The following is a 21,006-nucleotide window of genomic DNA, read 5'->3' on the forward strand; positions in this document are numbered from 1 at the left end:
CTAGCAATTGTGCTCCTGTGGTGCAAAGCATCAGCTGAATGGAAGGTTGCAAGGAATTGAGGACAGCTATACTGGAGCTCTGATCTGTTCCTCTGCCTTGTTAGGAAGCAGTAAAATTTGCTAATTTGGTAAGAACTAACAGTTAAACAAATCAAACAATTCCAAACATAGACAAATTATTTGAAGAAAAAGTGTTATCCATAATAGGATATATAAAGGCAAAAACAAAACACAAACAAAAAGGGAAACACATAGAAAAAGACTCAAAATCATTAGCTGGTATAGTTAGTAATAAAATCTACACAAATTACAAATAAAACTAAGATAATGGCTAAAAGAGGAAAGAATGAGGCACCAAATTCAGGTAAAGATATTGAGGAACTGGTAAATGACTTAATGCACTTTGAAATTATAATGATGAGATACAGTGGAAACAGTTTGTTATATTCCTGTAAAAATAAATATTCATTTATCATAATATTCAACAATTGCTCACTTTTGCATTTATTAAAAAATAACTGTGAATATCATGCACAAAAATCACACATTGCTGCTCAGAAAACCAATTCTTTGCAATGTTTTAAATAAATAACTCAGTTTTTAGTAAGATAGTGATTTGACCAAATTATGATGTGCCCATGGCATGCATGGATTGTATACCCAAAGGTATTATTGAAACAAAGTATTGATATAAACAAGAGCATAGACAGATATCCAAAAACTGTGTTGAAAAAAAAGTTCAAATTTAAAAGGTTATATACCAGTTTGATCAAAAATTGTAATTATGTATGAATAAAAGATAAAAGTATTTTAAAGAAGACATATAACATGATTGGATTTATATCATATTATTAGAATTCAAAACTTTAAAATATGGGATCATCTTACTGGCTGCTGTTGCTTAGGAATGAGAGTGTAGAAAAGAGGGGTCTGGAAAGTGTTGACGTTCATATAAAAATTTGTGTTGATCCAACTGTTCCACTGCTTGAACTGGAGATGGACACAGTAGTGTACGTAAGAGTCAACTGTGTGGCCCATAAATGCATAAGGATATGTGAAAGCTGAAGAAAATCTGACTAGCACCGGTGAAGTCTTGCAATAACAGCACAGGTTGGGATATTATATAATTCTTCCGAGGATCCTCTTTCAATAGAATTGAATAACCTTTGTATTAGACTCCTTTGTATAATTCTTATAAATGCTTGGGTTTTTATTAACGTCCAGTTAAAGTAAATTGGTTATTGAGATTAGAAACTGGAAATGTATAGAACATAGTAGATAAGGTTAGGATTGTGAAGGCCCCTCAATACCTGACTCAGTTCTATATATTATTTTCTGAGTTTGTAGATCCTCTAAGATCGTCTCCTCACAAATGCTATTATCATTCATCCTGTTATAAGCCAGACTCTGGTATATTTTCCTGAATACTGCTCTCTTTCCTCCTTTAACAATCATACATGTGAACACACAATTTCTAATGCATGTGCATAAACAAAAGATGTGAATAACATTAAAACTACATATCAACTGGAAAAAGAAAGAAACATAAATATAAGTAAAAGACAACAGCTAGAATATAAAATAGGGGAGTATGCATGCACAAATATTAAAACAGTCAATGGGAAAATTCTTGGAATCAATGATGCAGTTCCAGAGTTTGACCTCTCACATGTAGAGCTAAATGGAGTGGTAGAAACATAAAACAGTACACTGGATTCACTGAGGTATGGACATTTTATTGTAGCCCCTACATAAAGCATGATGCTGAAGGCAATATGTTCATATTTTATGGTATACAAATAATGAAGTTCTGCCTTTAGAATTGTATAGCAAGAAAAGTTGACTCATAATAACCTTGATATTTAGTGAATCAAGAAAATTCCCTTGAGAAAATACAACCAAGAGTTGGAGATCAGCATGTCTGGAAATCAATATTTGTTAACTCATGACCTAAGAAGCTAAAATTTGTTTGCAGAGGTCCTTCAAGCTAAGACCATAGGAAACTGACAGAAACACACAGAAAACTGAAGAAATTAAAATCCAAACAGGTCTGAGAAAATTATGACTAATTATTAAAGGATATGTATAGCTAGGAAAAATCATTAATGAAAAGCCACACACTCAGAAAATAAGGAAAGAAAGAAATAGAGGAAGATGAGGGAACAAGTTGTAACTGAAATTATCAGACACCGACATGATTAACAGAATGAAGAAATGAAAAATGTAACTATATGAGTTCAGGCATCTTCAAAGAAAATAGAATATCAAGAAATTAAAATATTTAATAGTTGTGGTTAAAACAGCAATAAGTAGAACAAAGACACCATTAGAAAAAGCTGAAAGAGTATCTGTAATGTAAAAGAAAGAGAGACTGTAGATTACGTTTTAATTGACCAAGACTAGAACATTCTAACATTTACCCAAAGAATGCTTCAGAGAATGAACTAGCATGAAAAAACAAAGTAATAGCTTAAAATATGCTGGTTGAAAAACTTCCAAAATTCTTGGAATAGCATTTAACTGTCCAGATGATGAAAAACAAAAATCTCTAAAAATGTATTTATTATAGTCAAAACCAGAGAAATTTTTTTTCAAAAAATTCAGGGAGAACCAATTAAAAACACCTGGTTTTAACAATATTAGTCCAGGCTGGCTCTGCTACTCTGGGTGATGAAATGTGATAAAATAGAGTGGCTGTCTCACTTCCCTCTCTGGAGATAGAACAGGAAATAGAAAGGACCAAGATAAGATACAATCACAAGGAAATTGCCTAAGTAACTTACTTCCATCAACTAAGCTATACCACTGAACATTCTGTTGCTTTTCATTAATATATCATATTTGAAATTCATCAATGGGTTATCCATTGATTAAAGCCTAGCCCTTATAATCCAATCACACTCAATCACTGAAAGAACAATACATAATTAAGCTTTTAATTGTATGGTCTTAGAAGGTAACTAGGATCTACATAAGCTTTGTTGACATACTAAAAAAAATAAATAAATGACAAGCAAATTTAAATTTTAACTGCCAGCACATACAACATGATCATATTTGGAAGTAAGACTTTTGCAAACATTATTGATTAAATGGCAATGATTACTCACAAGAACAGGATAGGTTCTTAACTCAGTAATGTGAAGCTATAATGAAGAAAAGGGGCATGTGAAGGGAAAGAAGATATGCAAGAACGCAGAGACATATAAGGAGAAAAGTATGTTAGATAATGGAAACAGAATAAATTCTAAGTTCAGGGATATATTGTCATTGATAATTGTCAGTCAGCCAGGAAGAGGAAGAGATGGATTTTCTAACTACTTAAAAGAATGTGATCCCATAACACTTGAACTTTTGGCTTCTAGCTCCAGAATTGTAAAAGAATAAATTATTTAACTTTTTATGGTTTTATAGTATTATTGAAAAACATTTATTGAAAAACATTTATACCGTTATTTTAACCAGGCTCCCCTCTCCCAATTTCTCTCATGTGACACATGCACTTTTGTGTTCTCTCTCTCTCTTCCAACCCCCCTTTCTCTCTCAAATGGAAGAAAAGAATAAAGTAACAAAAAAGAAACCAAGAGATGCAAACATACACATCTCACAACATACACAAAAGCCCAAAAATCAAAACAAAGGACCAGTGTTATAAAAATGTCAAAACAAAACAGAAAGTCCACAAAATTACCACTAAGTTTACTTTTCGTTGCTCTACTTTTCCTGGATAGGGAGCCAGCTCTAAAGTGTCGTTGATATACCCAATGATACTCAATGGAAAATTGATTTTCCTTTGTTAGAAGGTCTCAACTGCAAATAATTACTTTCTTAGAGTTGGGATAGAATGTTCATGTTCCACTTTTCCTGGTAGAACCCCATCTCTGCATATTTCTAGTATCTGCAAAGCATTAGTTGAATGTTCTCCTTTCCCCACATCCTCTCTGAACTATCATTTTACTGTTATTGGCCATTCTGCCTAAGGTAAAGTGAAATCACATTCTTTTCCCCAGTGTGTAGTTTTTGTTTCTTTGTCAAAAATCAGGTATGTGGACTTAAGTCTGGGTCTTCAATTTGATTCCATTGATCAACAACACATCTATATTTATGCCAATACAACGACTTTCTTTCTATAAGAGCTCTGTAATATAACTTGAAATATGGAATGGTGATACCTCTGTACGTTCTTTTATAATTCAGAATCGTTTGTTTTCTTGGTCTTTACAGTTTCCATATGGAGTTGAAGTTGATTTTGTCAGTTTATGTGAGAACTTGTCTTGGTATTTTGATAGGAATTGCTTTGAATCTGTAGATCACTTTTGGTAGGTTAGTCATATTCACAGTATTAATCTCATCAGTCTATGAGCATGGGGGATCTTCTGCGTTCTGATATCTTTTTAAAAATCTTTCTTCAGTGTCTTAATCTTTTCCATATAATTCTTTCACTTACTTGCTTAGAATCTCCCATTATATCTTATATTATTTGAGGCTATTGTGAAAGGCACTTGTATATGGGAGGGCTCCTGATTTTTGGGAGTTAATTTTTCTATATAGATACTTTGCTGAAACTGTTTATCCCCTATAGTAATTTCCCAGTTGCATTTTTAGAGTCACTTGTGGACACTATTGCATCACCTGCAAAGGAAGATACTTTGTCTTCCTCATTTCCTATCTGTATCTTTCTGGGTTTCTTTAATTGTCTTATTTTTTTCTAGATAATACTTCAAGTACTGTATTGAAGTACTTACTTTACATACAAGTACATACTTACATACAAGTAACTATGTAAAGAGTGGGGATTGGTGAGCTGTTTCTGATACTAGTGAAAAAGCTCTGTGTTTCCCTCTGTTTAAGGTGATTTGGCTGTGTCTTGTTATAAATTGTCTTAATATGTTGAATTGTATCCCTGTATTCTTCAGGACTTTTATCATTTTGTCAAATGCCTTTTATGCATGTGTTGACTGAGGTTTATGTCCTGCTTGGCCCTGCAGCCATTCAGTCCCAAAGAAACTCACAGAGGTGTACATTAATAATAAAGTGGTTGGCCTATTAACTCAGGTTACTTATTAACTCTTTCTTACATCTTATATTTGCTCATTATTCTTCTCTATGTTGGCCACATGGCTTGGTACCTTTTTCCACAAGATATTCTCATCTTGCTTCTTCTGTGTCTGGGTGATGACTTCAGACTGACTCTTTCTTCTTTCCAAAATTCTCCTATTCTCATTGTCCCAACACTACTTACTGCCTGGTCACCCTGCCTCTACTTCCTTCCTGGCTACTGGTCAATCAGAGTTTTATGAAAATACAAGTGGCAGGATAAAAGATCATTGTCCCACAAGACTGCCTGCAGTTGTCACCCAGCTGCAGAGGAAGCAAGCCGAGAGGACCTCAATGATATAAGGTACAGAGCCATGTGACTATCACAGACAAGAATGGGTTAATGTACAATGTAGAAAAGAGTTAATAAGAAGGCTGAGCTAATAGGCTAGCCAGTTTATAATTAGTGTAGACCTCTGTGTGTTTCTTTTGGCCTGAACACCTGCTGGACTGGATGGGACAGAAAACTCAGTCAACACTGCATGCATAGTGATGATCGTTTTTGAAATTCTCCTATCATTCTGTTTATAGTTAATTATATTTCTTGATTTATATAGATTGAACCATCCATGAAATTTTGGGATAAAATCAACTTGATCGTGGCAGATGACCTTTTTTATGTGTTATTGGATTCAATTTGCAAGTATTTCATTTCAAAATTTTGCATCTATATTCATGAGGGATATTGATCTTTAATTTTGTCTTTTCGTTTCTTTCTTTCATTTTGGTTTTTCAAGACATGGTTTCACTGTAGCTTTGGAACCTGTCCTGGAACTAGCTCTGGTAGACCAGGCTGGCCTCAGACTCACAGAGATCTGCCTGCCTCTGCCATTAGACTGCTGGGATTAAAAGTGTGCACCACCACCACATGGTGATTTTCTTTCTTTTAATTGATTCTTTTATTTTACTTTATTTATATATTCTTTTTTTTACATCCAGACCAAAATTTCCCTTCCCTCCTGTCCTCCCAGTTCTTTCCTCTACCTCCCTTCACTCTCCATCCATATCTTCTCCATTTCTATTCAGAAAATGGCAGATCTCCATGGATATCAATCAACATGGCATATTTGCAGGAAGACTAGGCACCTCCTCTCCTATTAAGGCTGGCCTAGGTGACCCAGCAGGAGGACTGGGTTCCAAAACCAGGCAAAAGAGTCAGAGACAGCCCTGTTCCCGCTGTTAGGTATCTGACAAAAAGATCAAGCTACACAACTGCAACATATATGCAGAGGGTTTTTATTTCTCTCTACCTACTTTAAGTATTATTTCTTCTTGTTCTAGAGCTCCCGGGTATATTATTATGCTAGCAAAATCAGTTCTCTCTAGTTTTTTTTGATGTAGGCACTCCCTGATAAAACCTTCCCTCTTAGAACTGCTTTTATTGTGTCCTCTGAGCTTTTTAGTATGTTGTGCTTTTTATTTTCATTCAATTTTAAAATGTATCCATTAAAGACCAGAAACCAGATTCCTTGAAGTTAGAGAAGCTGTGGTTCATCTTACTGAGTGTTCTCCTCATCAGGGGAGGACTACTGAACTCAGGGAGAGAGTCTTCTTGGAGATTTGTGAAGTAGATCACTTTCAACTTTTAGTACAGTATTATGTGAGAAAAGGTTGTTTTCATACCTAGTTGATGGATGACACATAGGTCACACAGGTATGAATTATAAAAGTCAAGGTTAAAATTCTCCCTTGATTGTCTCCAAAATGGGTATTCTCATAGATCAGTAAAAATTACTTCTTAAAAAGGAGTTCTTAAAAAGTTATTCATGTTGCTGCTGATTAATGAATAAAACTACTGCTGTACACAAACACAAACACACACAAACACACACACACACACACACACACACACACACACTCACGCACTTTGACAATATTGAATATTTTACCTCCCACATTTACAGATAAATTCCACTTAAGAGTGGAATTGCTGGGTCCTGAGGGAGGTTGACTCCCAGTTTCCTGAGAAACCGCCACACTGATTTCCACAGTGGCTGCACAAGTTTGCATTCCCACCAACAATGGCTGAGTGTTCCCCTCACTATACATCCTCTCCAGCATAGGCTATCATTGGTGTTTTTGAGTTTAGCTATTCTGACAGGTGTAAAATGGTATCTCAAAGTTGTTTTGATTTGCATTTCCCTGATCGCTAAGGAGGTTGAGCATGACCTTAAGTGTCTTTTGGCCATTCGAAGTTCTCTTGGGAATATACCCAAGAGATGCCCTAACATACTACAAAAGCATTTGTTCAACTATGTTCACAATTTGTACATATTTGTACACATGTGTACAAAAGCAGCACAATTTGTAATAGCCAGAACCTGGAAACAACCTAGGTGCCCCTCAATAGAAGAATGGTTAAAAAAGGTGTGGAACATATACACATTAGAGTTTTACTCAGCAGTAAAAAACAATGACATCTTGAATTTTGCATGCAAATGGATGGAAATAGAAAACGCTTTACTGAGTGAAGTAACCCAGACCCAAGAAGAGAAATATGGTATGAACTCACTCATAAGTGGATTCTAGCCATAATTAAAGGTCTTAGAGCCTATAATTCGTGATCCTAGAGAAGCTAAATAAGAAGGAGAACCTGAAGAAAATCATATAGTTATCCTCCTGGATATTGGAAGTAGACAAGATTGCCAGGCAAACTTGGGTGCACGGGGGATGGGGGTGGAAGTAAGGGGAGATGGTTAGAGAGAAGGGACAAGGGGAAGATGGGGGATAGCTTGGGGGAATGGGATGGGGGGAGGGAGGAAGAATGGATATGGGAGCAGGGAAGTATATACTCAACTAAGGGAGCCATTTTAGGGTTTGCAAGAGACTTGATTCTAGAGGGGTTCCCAGGTCCAAGGAGAGGTCCCCAGATTGTTTCCTGGGCAGCATAGGAGAGGGTGCGTGATCTGGCCTTGGCCCATAACCATACTGATGAATATTTTGCATATCACCATAGAACCTTCATCTGGCGATGGATGGAGATAGATACAGAGACCCACATTGGAACACAGGACTTAACAACCTAGGTCCAAATGAGAAGCAGAAGGAGGGAGAACGTGAGCAAGGAAGTCAGGATCAGAGGGAACCTTCATCCGACGATAGATGGAGATTGAGACAGAGATTCACATTGGAGCACTGGACTGAGCCCCAAAGGTCCAAATGAGTAGCAGAAGGAGGGAGAACATGAACAAGGAAGTCAGGACTGCGAGGGGTGCGTTCACCCACTGATCCAAGGGAACTGATCGAATGAGAGCTCACCAAGACCAGCTGGACTGGGACTGAACGAGCATGTGATCAAACCGGAGTCTCTGAATGTGGCTGACATGGGGGCTGTCTGAGAAGCCATTGATAATGGCACTGGGACTTGTTTCGTCTGCATGTACTGGCTTTTTGGGATCCGAGTCTGTTTGGATGCTTACCTTCCTAGACCTGGAGGGAGGGGGGAGGAACCTGAACTTCCCACAGGACAGGAAACCCTGACTGCTCTTAGGACTGGAGAGGGAGGAGGAGAGGGAGTGGGGAAAGTGGGAGGGTGTTGGGAGGAGGGGAGGAAGTGGAAATTTTTATAAATTAATAAAATAAATAATAAATCACTTCAAAAAAATTCCACTTAATATAACAGGTTGGTGTGCTGGATGCATTCATAATGAACTCCATCTGCGGTGGTCTAAATTTTATTTTATACTTGGAAGAACTTTTTCTTTATCATTTAAGAAAATTCATAGACAACAATAAAAGTCATATATTTAACAGATTAATCTGGCTGTTTTTTCATGTTTAGATGAATTTAAAGTAATTACATTGTCCTAATTGTGGCAAAATTTGTCTATAGCAGCCACCTCTCCTGTATTTCATTAGTGTCTTCCTTACTAACATTTCATTTCATATAAAATTGGAGTCATTTGCATGTTTGTGCATAGAATTCTGTTATGTTTGTTATTATTGTCTTTCTAAAGAGAGTCAAAGAAGAAAGAGAAAAGGACCTTAAAAAACTTATTTTATCATTTTACTTGATGGAGAATCCTGAGGATAATTTAATGAAGTTGTTTCGCAAACATTCTGACATTCTATTTCTGAAACACTATTGAATATTAATAAGGCTTTTAATGATTTGTCAGAAAAATTAAGAAGAAAGAGTACATTGTGAACGTTCAGGTTAAAATGAAATTATTTCCATTTCATACTCAAGTAAAAAATGGGTTGAAGTACTGCCTCCATATTAGATTTTCCTTTTAATGATAAACATGAAAGTTTAAAATAAATATAAAATGATCAACCCTGAAAAAACACACATGAATAACATTATACAGACTGAGTAGGATATATATATATATATATATATATATATATATATATACATATGCATATAAAAATCATTAGTGAAAAACATGGCTGAGGTGGTTTAAGAGAAAATGGTCCAAAAGGGAGTGGCGCTATTGGGAGGTATAGCTTTTTTGGAGTAGTTTTGGTCTTGTTGGAGGAAGTGTGTTACTCTGGGGGTGAGTTTTGAGGTCTCATCTATGTTCAAGTCACACCCAATGTCTTAGACCACTTCTTGTTCTCTGCAGGTCAAGATATAAGAATCTTCTTCTCTAGAACCAAATCTGCCTGCATGCCACCATGTTCCCAGTTTCCATGCTCCCTGCCATGATAATAATGGACTAAAGCTGTAAACTGCCACCTAAATAAGATGTTTTTCTTTATAAAATTTACTATGGCATTATGTCTCTTCACAGCAATTGAAACCCTACCAAAGACAATATCTATGCATTTGAAAGAGAAAATGCTGTAAGGATGGAAGGGAGAAATGATGTAATTATAATCTCAAAATTAAAATAAAAATTACAAGCTCCCTTTAAATACAGTGTTCCATGTTCTCAACTGTACAGATACAGCACACACATATGCATGTGCATGCAAATGTGCGCACACACACACACACACACACACACACACAATACACCCATACACACACACAGGGAGGGAGAATTGTTTCCAGCTTAAGGCTTAAGGAGCTTCAGCATAGCTTTAATTAAAAAAAATCCTCAAATAAGATTCCTAACCCACTTTTCTTTCTAACTCTTTATCTTTGCAAGTCTACTGACTTTCCTGGGTTTTCTCTGTTCTCATTCTCCCACCCTGCAGCATTTCTCAACAGTCCTTGCTCAGAGTTGGTTGTCTCTCAGTGAGTCTCTTTTCACATGATTTTAAGCCAAGCAACGGTGTATAACAGTACCACATGTCTTTGTCCAAATCCATTTACAAAACAATTTAGGCATGCACATTTGATTGTGTCTCTTTGATTCCAGGTGACCTAATCTGAGTTTTGTACTAATGGTTTATGTCATGGCTATGACCAGAAAAATCACATGTGTTGAAGTTATGGGAAGGGGAGTAAAAGCATTTCCATTAACCTACATCCCTGGAAAATTTGTAGTGTTGCTAGCAGGAGGAGAAGAAAATAAAAAATGAAGCTGTCACTTTAGGTCATTTATGATGGAAAGAAAAACTAGGATCCCATCCCCGAAAATGACGCAAAGAAGAGTTGAAGTAGCTTGTTTCTAGTCACAGAGACCAGTGATAATTTTCTAACTTATTAAAATGAATTTTTAAGGCTGAGTTCAACTATGAAATTTTTTTGCCATTAAGCATATTTGAAATAGTCTCACTTTTCTTGTTTCCAAATTCTTTTTCGATCCTCTGCTTAGAATTCTGGGTCCATGTTTAACTGGTTGTATCATTTAATAATTATAATGAAGGAAAATAAAACAAAGCTCTTAACATATGCTGGCATTGATTGTGGTCTTGTACATCAGTGTCAAGAGAACACACAGATACTTCCTCATGAATTCCCATGTATACAACTCCCCCCTGGCCTTAGTAGACACTCTTGTAGCCCAGTGAAGAAGATGAGAGGACTTCTCTGCAATACTAAAGCAAAAGAATTACGTGTTTGTTCAATGTTTTTGAACTAATTGAACCAAATATATCCCACTTAAAAATATCTTGAAATTTTAACAGATATGTGCAGAACTAATTTATTGTGACTGAAAAATATGCAACCAAATGTCTCTTTCTGGGCACCAGTGATAATTTCTGTTCTCTAATTGCTTCATTTGGTTACTCACTCAGTAATTAAGTAGTTCCTATTTTTGAGAATTTTTTTATGCTGGGTACTGGGAAAATGGAGATAGAATAAAGTTGCCAATTCATAGTCCATTGATTTAATATAAATATTCAAAAATAATTCTTTACTAGCATCAGATAGGGATTTGAACTTGTGAATTGGCTCTTAAGTAAATCAAAGAGTGACTGATTATTCCCAAGAACCATTATTGAATCAATGAGCAGGCCTTACTAGGACAGTCATTGTTGTAGCTCACTGGATTCACAGGTGGTTAACGTTAGTGATTCCCTTTTCCTCTTGTGATGTACATGGCTTCTTTCACTTTTATGAAAGTTAGTTAATAGGGATAAAGAATCCAGGTGAGTACCAGCTTGATTTTTTCTTTTATGTTCTATGACACAAGTATGTAGTATCTTGACATAGGGTCTTATTGTCAAGTTATAGAAGGTACCTAAGAGCATTGCAAAATAATCTCTAATGTTTGAGGGTTTATGATATCTCAGTGGTCAAAAACTCCAAAAGCAGTATCCAATTCCCACCACTGGCCTTTTGTTTATAAGCCAGTGGTGTCTTGTAGGGACACTGTTACCATGTTCATGAGCAACTTGAGACTAGACAGGTCATGGTCCCTAAAAAGGAACATACCATTATTACCCTTCTTGATGGAAATAGATTAACTTGATTACTAATGGCTTACCACTATACTCATGGATCAGTAAATGCCTCAACCCTCGTCAGAGATGCTTCTTTTTACAGGAGGTAGTGATTTATACAAACCCACAAATAGTCAATGGGAAAAGAATACAGAAGACAATGAAATGATCAACCCTAAACAAAACAACTCTATCATATGTGGTCCTGTCAAGGCTCAGAGATCATTATAGAAAAAGGGGACCATTCATTGACTACAAGGAAACTGAGCTTAACTGACACAGCAGAGCAACTCTACAAATAAACTCACATTAGTTATGGTAGCACACAAAAGCTACACACAAGCCCAAACCAGACAAAATTGCAGTATAGAGAGAAGACATGGACACAAAGTTCTGTCCCAACCTCTAGTAAAGGATCTATTGGCAACTGATAGCTGTTAGGAGAGAGAGAGAGAATCCATTAGTCTTCTCTAAATGTTTGGCCCAAATAAGTAAACCATGCTCCAATGGAAGGCCACATGTATAAGAATACTTGGACATCACACATTAGACTTGATTTTCTTTTTTAAGGGGTAAGATCAAAGCCACAAGTTCATATGGGTGAGGAAATGGAGGAAGGCAAACAATCCACCACTGCTGCTGGGAGTACAAACTTGTACAGATACTATGTAGAGTTTCTATTTTTTTTGTCAAAGCTATTGACAACAATATTTGAAATATGAGCAAAGAGCTGTGAGAAGTTTAGAGTACAAAGTGTGGTTAATAAGTCTCAGATTTTCATTTATTATAATGGCCATTAATAATATAGTGCTTATTTTTTATTCCAATTTCTCTGGCTTAGAAGTGTCCAAAGAACTGATACACTTAATATTTTATGAATAAGAGAATTTAATATCAAAAAATGATATTGCATGAATTTTCATGGCTGACTTGAATTCTTGAGCTTCCCCACTCCTCTGCATAATTTCCTATTGGGAGAAAATAATTATAAATAGGCTATATTTGATCACATTCAGAATTACTTCTGATGAAATTAGCTAGGTGTAATTCTCTTGTCTGAAATTTATAAACAAAGTAAAATGTTATCAGTATATCCCCATTTGGAATATTGCCATGTGTGATTTTTATATCAAATGTCTACTTTATGATAATGGTCATAAAAGATTCCACCTTACTTAATACCAAGAAAAACTTTTTCTCTACCAAGCATATCAAACTTTTGGACATTGTAAGCCATTGCTTTTACCTACAAAGTTAACACTTGAGAATCATACAATCCAACTAAAAAAATAAATCCCCAAAGTATCTCACAATGCTGAAATAAGTTTACAGTTTATCTTACGGTATTCTGAGATGCATGCAGACTGCAGAACCCTCAGTTTCATCTTCTCAAATGTGCATGGTTTTACATTGGAAGTACTGTCAGGTGTACAGTTGATTACTTTTTCCTCTCCTCAGCAATTCAGACTCAAAATTTCTGTCCACTCATAAGGAAAAATATAGATCATGAATGGTAGACTGTGTGTCCTAATTCTTACTTTCTTTTCCAGTGCAAATACTGCTAATCAAAGATGAGACTACTACTTGTCAGCGTGACCCGAGACTTCTCTCAATGAGTGTTGAAAAGTGAATTAAACCACACTGTCATCAGTATAACAAAGTATCATGGCTGGCATTTTAAGCCTCTTTTCTAGCAATACTTTATGTTCTTGTTTCTCTCAATCTTCTGTATATTTCACCACTTGGAGATTTTTGTCATCATTCATATATTCATATCTACAAGTAATTTCAAATTCTGCCCAGTCCAATATTGTAGAAATCAATCAAAACATAGCTACTTATACTCTCAATGAGCTTGCAGTATTTTGGTCACCAAGATAAATGAATAAGCCAAGTTTCAAAAAGTATGGAAATTGCTCCAATAAATTAAAGTATAGAGTGATTATATAGATGTCAGAAAAGGCATAACACCTATTTTGTAGAGTTAGAACTAACAAGAACAGTGAAATTATGACCTAAGTCTACATGGTTGAAAAAGTATCCAAAGCTTGACAAAAAAAACCTTGGTTACTGATGGTACTCTGAGTGAATTGTAGGTTTTGAGATTGCATTATTCATGTTTTGCCTCTGTGTTAAAGTACTAGCTTTTAAAGTGCTGTGTATATATGTAACAGTAAGAAGACTTTTGAAATCATCTCTTTTAGTTACAAATGGCATAAAACTCCAGATCATAATGGGTCTAGATAAAACATGAACAGAAGAAAAGCCTGGGATACTCGGTTTTCCTGTGTAAATGTACTTGCAATTCTTGCCTCTAAGAGTTCTGATGTGTTTGGGGTATGCTGAAGGTGAGGTGGCAGCACTGAGTCCAGTCTATTGAAGTAACAATCTAGAAGGTCTGGTATGGTAGGGCTCAGAAAGAGATGGCAATTTCTACTTATCTACTCAGATCTATTTTCAGATTCTTCTCCTTCTTACTTATAAAACTTACAGAACAGAATATCTATCAGCTTAACTACCACAAACTCTGTGAACTATGTTTTATATTTGACCTTTATAGTTGCAATATATAATTCACAATGGATCAAACGTATACCCTAGATAAGCCGTATATATTACACAAACCATTCTTTCCTATGACATTCAAAGACAGTGAAATTTAAAGGGATAGCTAGCTTCTCAATGACCACTCCCAAAATATATCAGATTTCAAAGCCATGACATAAACAACAGGGACTTGCCTTTCTATAGGGATTCTATAATAAATATAGAGAATCATTCTTTGATTATTTCTAGAAATTCTATGTATGACACATAGGGAAGAAAGTGATGTTTTGAGGCACAAAACAATGACACTACACACAGGAAGAATATATGTTTACTTTTTACTATCCTCAGATGTTAACACAAATCTCATAGAAATGCAAATTCCCAAAAATATGAATTATAAAGCTTAAATTCTCTCTCTAAAATGGGGCCTTCCTGGCACTATATAGAAGTTGAGAAACATATAAAATCCAGTGAGAGCCAGAGTTGGAGAGGAGATATGTGAAACGCTATCTTCTAAGAATGACATGGCTATTGAACTCAGTCACTAACAGCAGCTATGACTGCGTGGACAAGACCCACGTCACATGAAGTCAAGACAGCCAAAATTCCAGCAAAGATAGAAGAGGTGCTCCCCATGCCTCATCTCTTACCAAATAACTGCTGTTAGTCAGATCTGTTGTGGGAAGGAGAATAATTCTTCTTTGATGATATGGTCACAGGTGGGTTTCTCTAATGGTGCTCTAATGGATGGCCCCATACCCATGCACATTTGGGCAACAAAAATTGAACAAGACATTAATTTTTGAGGAGGTCATGTTATGAGGGACAAGGGGAAGTTGGAGGACGGAAATGGGAGTGGATGATCATGTTTCATTATATACATGCTAGAAATTTACAAAAATAAAAAATATGTAATAAAAAGTTCAGAAATGCTTAACATTAGATTTACAGAGTAAACAATCGACTCTAATTTGCAATGTTGAACAAAATAACAAGGAAAGGAAAGGAGAGCATCCCCGTACACACCACACACACACACACACACACAACACTATACTACACTACAGTACACTACACTACATTACACTCTGGTGACAGAATATAGAGAAAAGAATGGAAGGAGGTTTAGAGCAAAGTCTATAACATCAAGCAAATCAGGAGATCTGAATGAGGTCTATGAAGCAGATTCTCAGAGGAACTTACCTCCTCTGAGTTTTTTATTTCCTCCTAGGATGGAATGAAGGTGGGTACTGTTCTAGAGAGAAAGACACAGTTGTATAGCTTCAAATTTTGGGGTGGGGGATTTATAAGAGTAGAAGCAAGGGCTATCTCTGACTCTTTTGTTAACTTTTGGGATACTATTCCTTATACTGGGTTCCCTTGTCCAGCCTTAATACAAGGGGAGGTGCTTAGTCTTATTGCAGCTTGATATGCCATATTTTGTAGATATTCATGGTAGGCCTGTTCTTTTCTGATTTGAAATGGAAGTGAAAAGTATGGGGGAAAAGGCAAGTGGCAGGTGATTGGGAGGAGAGGAAGGAAGGGAAAGGTTGGAATGTAAAACAAACAAACAAATAAATGGATCATGGGCAGAAGATGCAATCACTCAGTATACCAGAGAGAAGGCTACAACTAGTTGGAAGTGGAGTGATGGTGGGGGCACATTACTAAAGTGTAACAAACCCCATTAAGGATGAAACATCTCAGATAGTTGATTCTGAGACAGCAACTTAATACATCAGAGAAACATTCCTACCTAACCTATTTTGAATTATGTGGAGACTAACAGTTCTCTTCTCACCCACAGAATAACATGCAAAAGATAATGTAAGGTAAGGAAAACAGACTCATCAAATAAGAAATATTGACTTATGATAAATTTTTATTTTGTTTTATGTTTATGTGGATTAATCACACTAGTGATTGTGTCACCAATAATCATCATTGTTATATTAAGATCTACTCACTCATAAGTGGTTTTTAGACATAACACAAAGAAACTCAGCCTACAAATCACAATCCCAGAGAACCTGGACAACAATGAAGACCCTAAGAGAGAGATACATAGATCTAATCTACATGAGAAGTAGAAAAAGACAAGATCTGCTGAGTAAATTGGGAGTGTGGGGACTATGGGAGAGGGTTGAAAGGGAGGGAAGAAGAAGGGAGGGGAGCAGAGAAAAATTTATAGCTCAATAAAATCAATAAAACAAACAAATGAAAGTATTTCCATTTGGTGCCATTAAATCAAGAGTTGGCCCAGATTTGAACTCTCTATTCTGTGTTCCCATGTCTTCCAACCCCTGTCTGTCTGTTGTATGAATCTGAATCTGTGCCTGTCTGAAGGCTGTCTTACAATATGGATCTGTTCCTTTCTATTCTTGTGTGACAATTGCTAACAAAGAGCTTTATTCTGTCTTTATTGAATAGCACAGAAAGCATTAGGTGGGAAGAAATGAAATGTTTTGCAAAAAATCTTTAAAATATTTACTGACTTCAACTGAACCTGTCTCACCTCAATAGCAAACAGTATTATAAGCATCACTGTTCATAAGCAATATCCACACATCATGTTTAACATTCTTTGTAATGTTGTATTCAACATGTTGTGGTAGATATTCATTTTATAAGATTTTGCTCAACTTCTACATTTTCTGTCTACAGAAACTAGTACCCATATATTACTCTGAGTCAGGAAGTAACTGACTCAGAAGAATAAAGAATACATAATTTAAACTCACAGCTATTCATCAGCTTAGGTTGTAAAAGCTAATTACATGGGGAATCCAAGACAAGTAAGGTTGTTCTCTTAAAGTCAGATTAAACAGAAAGGCAGAGTGCTCAGTAGTAGCAATCTTAAGTGTTAAGGGACTACAAGGTGAATTGTTAACTTTGGCTTTGAAGTCCAGCAAAAGTTCCAGTCTCTTATAATATAACAGATATTTTCAAAACATTACACTACTTTTTTTCTTTGCGTTTCTGTATTATAGTCATTTATTTTATATAGTTCCCTCCTTCCTCACCCACTTTCTCTTGGATAAGTTTTATAATGTTTTTTAAATGTACCCATTGTTATGACTTTTTGTAGCTGTACATCATACCTCTCTTTTCCCCTTTTCTATTTTTCTCTTCATTTTATTTCATAATTATCAATACCTCTAGTTTAGAACTCTTTAACCTGCCATTGTTATGGAAGATATTCACGACATTGTTCTAGTTTCCTTGTTTCTGAACCACACTAAAAGTATAATTTATGTGACAAGCGTTTTCCCCTTTTTGTTGTCTGTTTCTGCATTTAATATCAGGACTATTGTCAAAGCATTGTTTCTGTTACTTCTCCCTGCTTCATCCATCAAAACAGTAGCGTAAATTATAAGCCTGCTTGAGGATTTTAGATAAATAAGACTCACAGATAAGAAAACAACCAAGAAAAAGATGGGCAGAAAGAAAGCCCTAAAGTACATTCTTCTCAGTCTTTCAGAGTATTATAAAATGAGGGGGATTTTCCCAGGGGATTGCCCCACCCATCATAGTCTTTGCCTGTCCCAACTCCTCTAGAGTCCTCAATTTCGGCCTTCCATTGAAACTGCCCTGGTTTCCTGCCAAGGCAATTTGTAGTCTGATCCTCACTTCTCCTTCTGTTATTCCAGATCCATTTTCTACCTCTTTACCCCCAGTAAATCATCCCCAGCTTTGTCGCAAACCACCTGCTGTGGTCTCCTATTCCTCTCTGACTTCATCCCCAATGGATCACAGAGATCTTCTCCACAAACCTTTCTTCCCACAAATCAGACCAGTATCCCAGTCTCCAATACCTGTGAACTCCCTGTTCACAGGAGCTCCCTGTGAACACACCACCTGAGTCAAGACAAGGCAAGCTAGCTGAAGACCTTCACTACTCCCTCCTCTTCTTCAAACCCAATCCCCCACTCTTCCTTCCACCTCTGCTCAAGTCTCCTGTGGATCCTACAAACCTACCTACTTGTCCTATCCTCTCTCTCCCCACTTGTTGCTTCCTCCTATCGGTTCCAGCAGGCACTCCCCACTAACGCATAGACAACTCCTGCCAGGGATGCAGGTAGGCTATTTGTAGATCTTCCCCTTCTCCCCTTCTGTTCTTCTAGATCAGTGGTTCTCAACCTTCCTAATGCTGTGAACTTTCATACAGTTCTTCATGTTACAGTGATCCACAACCATAAAATTAGTTTTAGTTGTTACTTTGTAACTATAATTTTGCCACTGTTATGGATCGTAATGTAAATATATGTTCTCCAATGATCTTTGGGATTGTGATCTACAGGTTGAGAATGACTGTGATGATGTGGAAAGCCCCCCAGTGTGCTATAAATATGTTTTATTACAATTGGTTAATAAAGAAGCTGCTTTGGCCTTTGGCACAGCAAAATATAGCTAGGCAGGAAAGCCAAACGGAATATTAGAAGAAAAGAAGGTGTAGTTGAGAGAGACGCCAGCAGTTTCTAGAGCAGTAAAATGTGAGGTTACAGGTCACAGACCTCGTGGTAAAATACAGACTAATAGAAATGGATTGATTTAAGTTGTGAGAGTTATTTAATAATAAGCCTGAGCTAATAGACCAAACTGTGTCATTAATATTAAACATCTAAATGGTTCTTTTAAAAGCAGCTGTGGGAGCAGACTGGACAAGAAACCTCCAGTTACACTGCTCTTGATCCAAGATCACAGTCTCCTTACCAATGCAGGAGCAGACCCTCTAGGGTGTCCTCTCTTCACACTCTCCTCCATCTTAATGAGACAAAACAAGGAGATTCTGTTTGAACAAGAACCTCCTGTGAATCCTCCCTCCAGTTAACCATTTCAGACACCAAGGCTATCCTCATTTCTAGTGTCATCTCCCAATATGCAGAAACACATTTCATCTGGAACCCCAGTGGCCAAACCTATCAAGACCAAAGAAAAGTTCCTACCAGGCAGCACCCTGTTGTCATAGGGTCTGGAAATCCACAGAGGAAACAGAATCCAAGAAATACAACACCCAGCAAACAAATACAAATCCAGAAACCAGCACCTAGACCTACCTATAACCAACCCAATCCCAGATGCCTAGAAGCCAACAAAAAAACACAGCCAACAACAACCAAGGCAATATGTCTCCACTAGAGCCCAGCTATCCTACCACAGCAGGCCCCATATCGTCCATGTAGCTGAAACACAAGTAAAAGGCCTTAAGTCACCTATGTGAAGATGATAGAGGTCCTTAAAGAGGAAATGAATAAGTTCCCTAAATATATCCAGGAAAACACAGAGAACAGGTCCACTGCCTATATATTATAGCTTCTAGCTTAGTAATTTTATGGGACTGTGTGTGAAGGAGTGGGTCTCTGATTCTTGGAGCTTTTTCCATTCTGCAGGATGTCCTTGTTTAGCCTGAATGTGATGGTTTCTGTTTTATTTTATTACATTTTAGTTTGCCATGTTGTAACTCTTAGAAGCCTGTTTGTTTGACAGAAGTTCTGTCTATTGAGAGACAAAAAGGTAGTGGATCCAAAAGAGGAGTTATGGGAGGAACTGGGATGAGTGAGGGGAGGGAAACTGTAATCAGGATATATTGTATGAGAAAATAATCCATCTTCGATAAAAGGAAAAAAATGAAAAAAAAAAGTGTGTGGTGCTGAACTATGACAACTAAAATAGTACAGGACTCCTAGATGACTGAAATTAAATACAATGAAATGTGGTAATCCAAGAAAAGGGTTTCAAAATCCTATATTTTTAATGTTCAGTGAAAGAGGAGTCAGGTGGTCTAGCCAATTGGTGGGCTCTATGTGTAATTAAACTCTGTCTCAAAATATGCATGAGAAGGATAAAGACTTCTGACCTCAAATCTTCATCTCCACACAGATGTGTGGATGTCTGCTTGTGTATACACATACATTAATGGTAACATATGCATATTGCCTATAAATACAGAGAAAGACACACATGCAAACACACACACACACACACACACACACACACACACACACACACACACACACTACATGTTTAAGGACCATATTAAAGACCTAATAAGCAAGGGACTAGAGTAACAGAACCATTTCACAAACTAAATGAGGACACAATATGAGTGGCAAGGTAAACAGTATGGATAAAATAATTCTAAGTGGTGGAGAAAATGATCAACAATGACATTAATATTCAAAAGGTAACCAACTATATAGAAATGATGAGAAATGAAAGAACAAAAAGCAAAAAGCAAAGCAAAAGTATTTTTATTTTAATATGAATGTTAAGAACATACATATTAATTGATAAATCTTTTACATTTATTTTATTTTTGAGATTATAATGCATTTATATCATTTTACCATCCCTTTTTTCCTCCAAACATCTTCCATAAACACCTCTTTGTTCTTTTTCAAATCCGTGGATTGATTCTGGTTAATTGTTGTTAGATACAAATATCTAAAGCAGGCTTTATATCTGTGGTCACCTTGCCTCTATAAAAACATTCCAGGGACAAAAACTTATTTCCAGATACTGTTATTATATATATATATATATATATATATATATATATATGTATATATAATTTCATTT

Source organism: Myodes glareolus, chromosome 13 (genome assembly GCF_982192425.1).
Source record: "Myodes glareolus chromosome 13, mMyoGla1.1, whole genome shotgun sequence".
NCBI classification, from domain to species: domain Eukaryota; kingdom Metazoa; phylum Chordata; class Mammalia; order Rodentia; family Cricetidae; genus Myodes; species Myodes glareolus.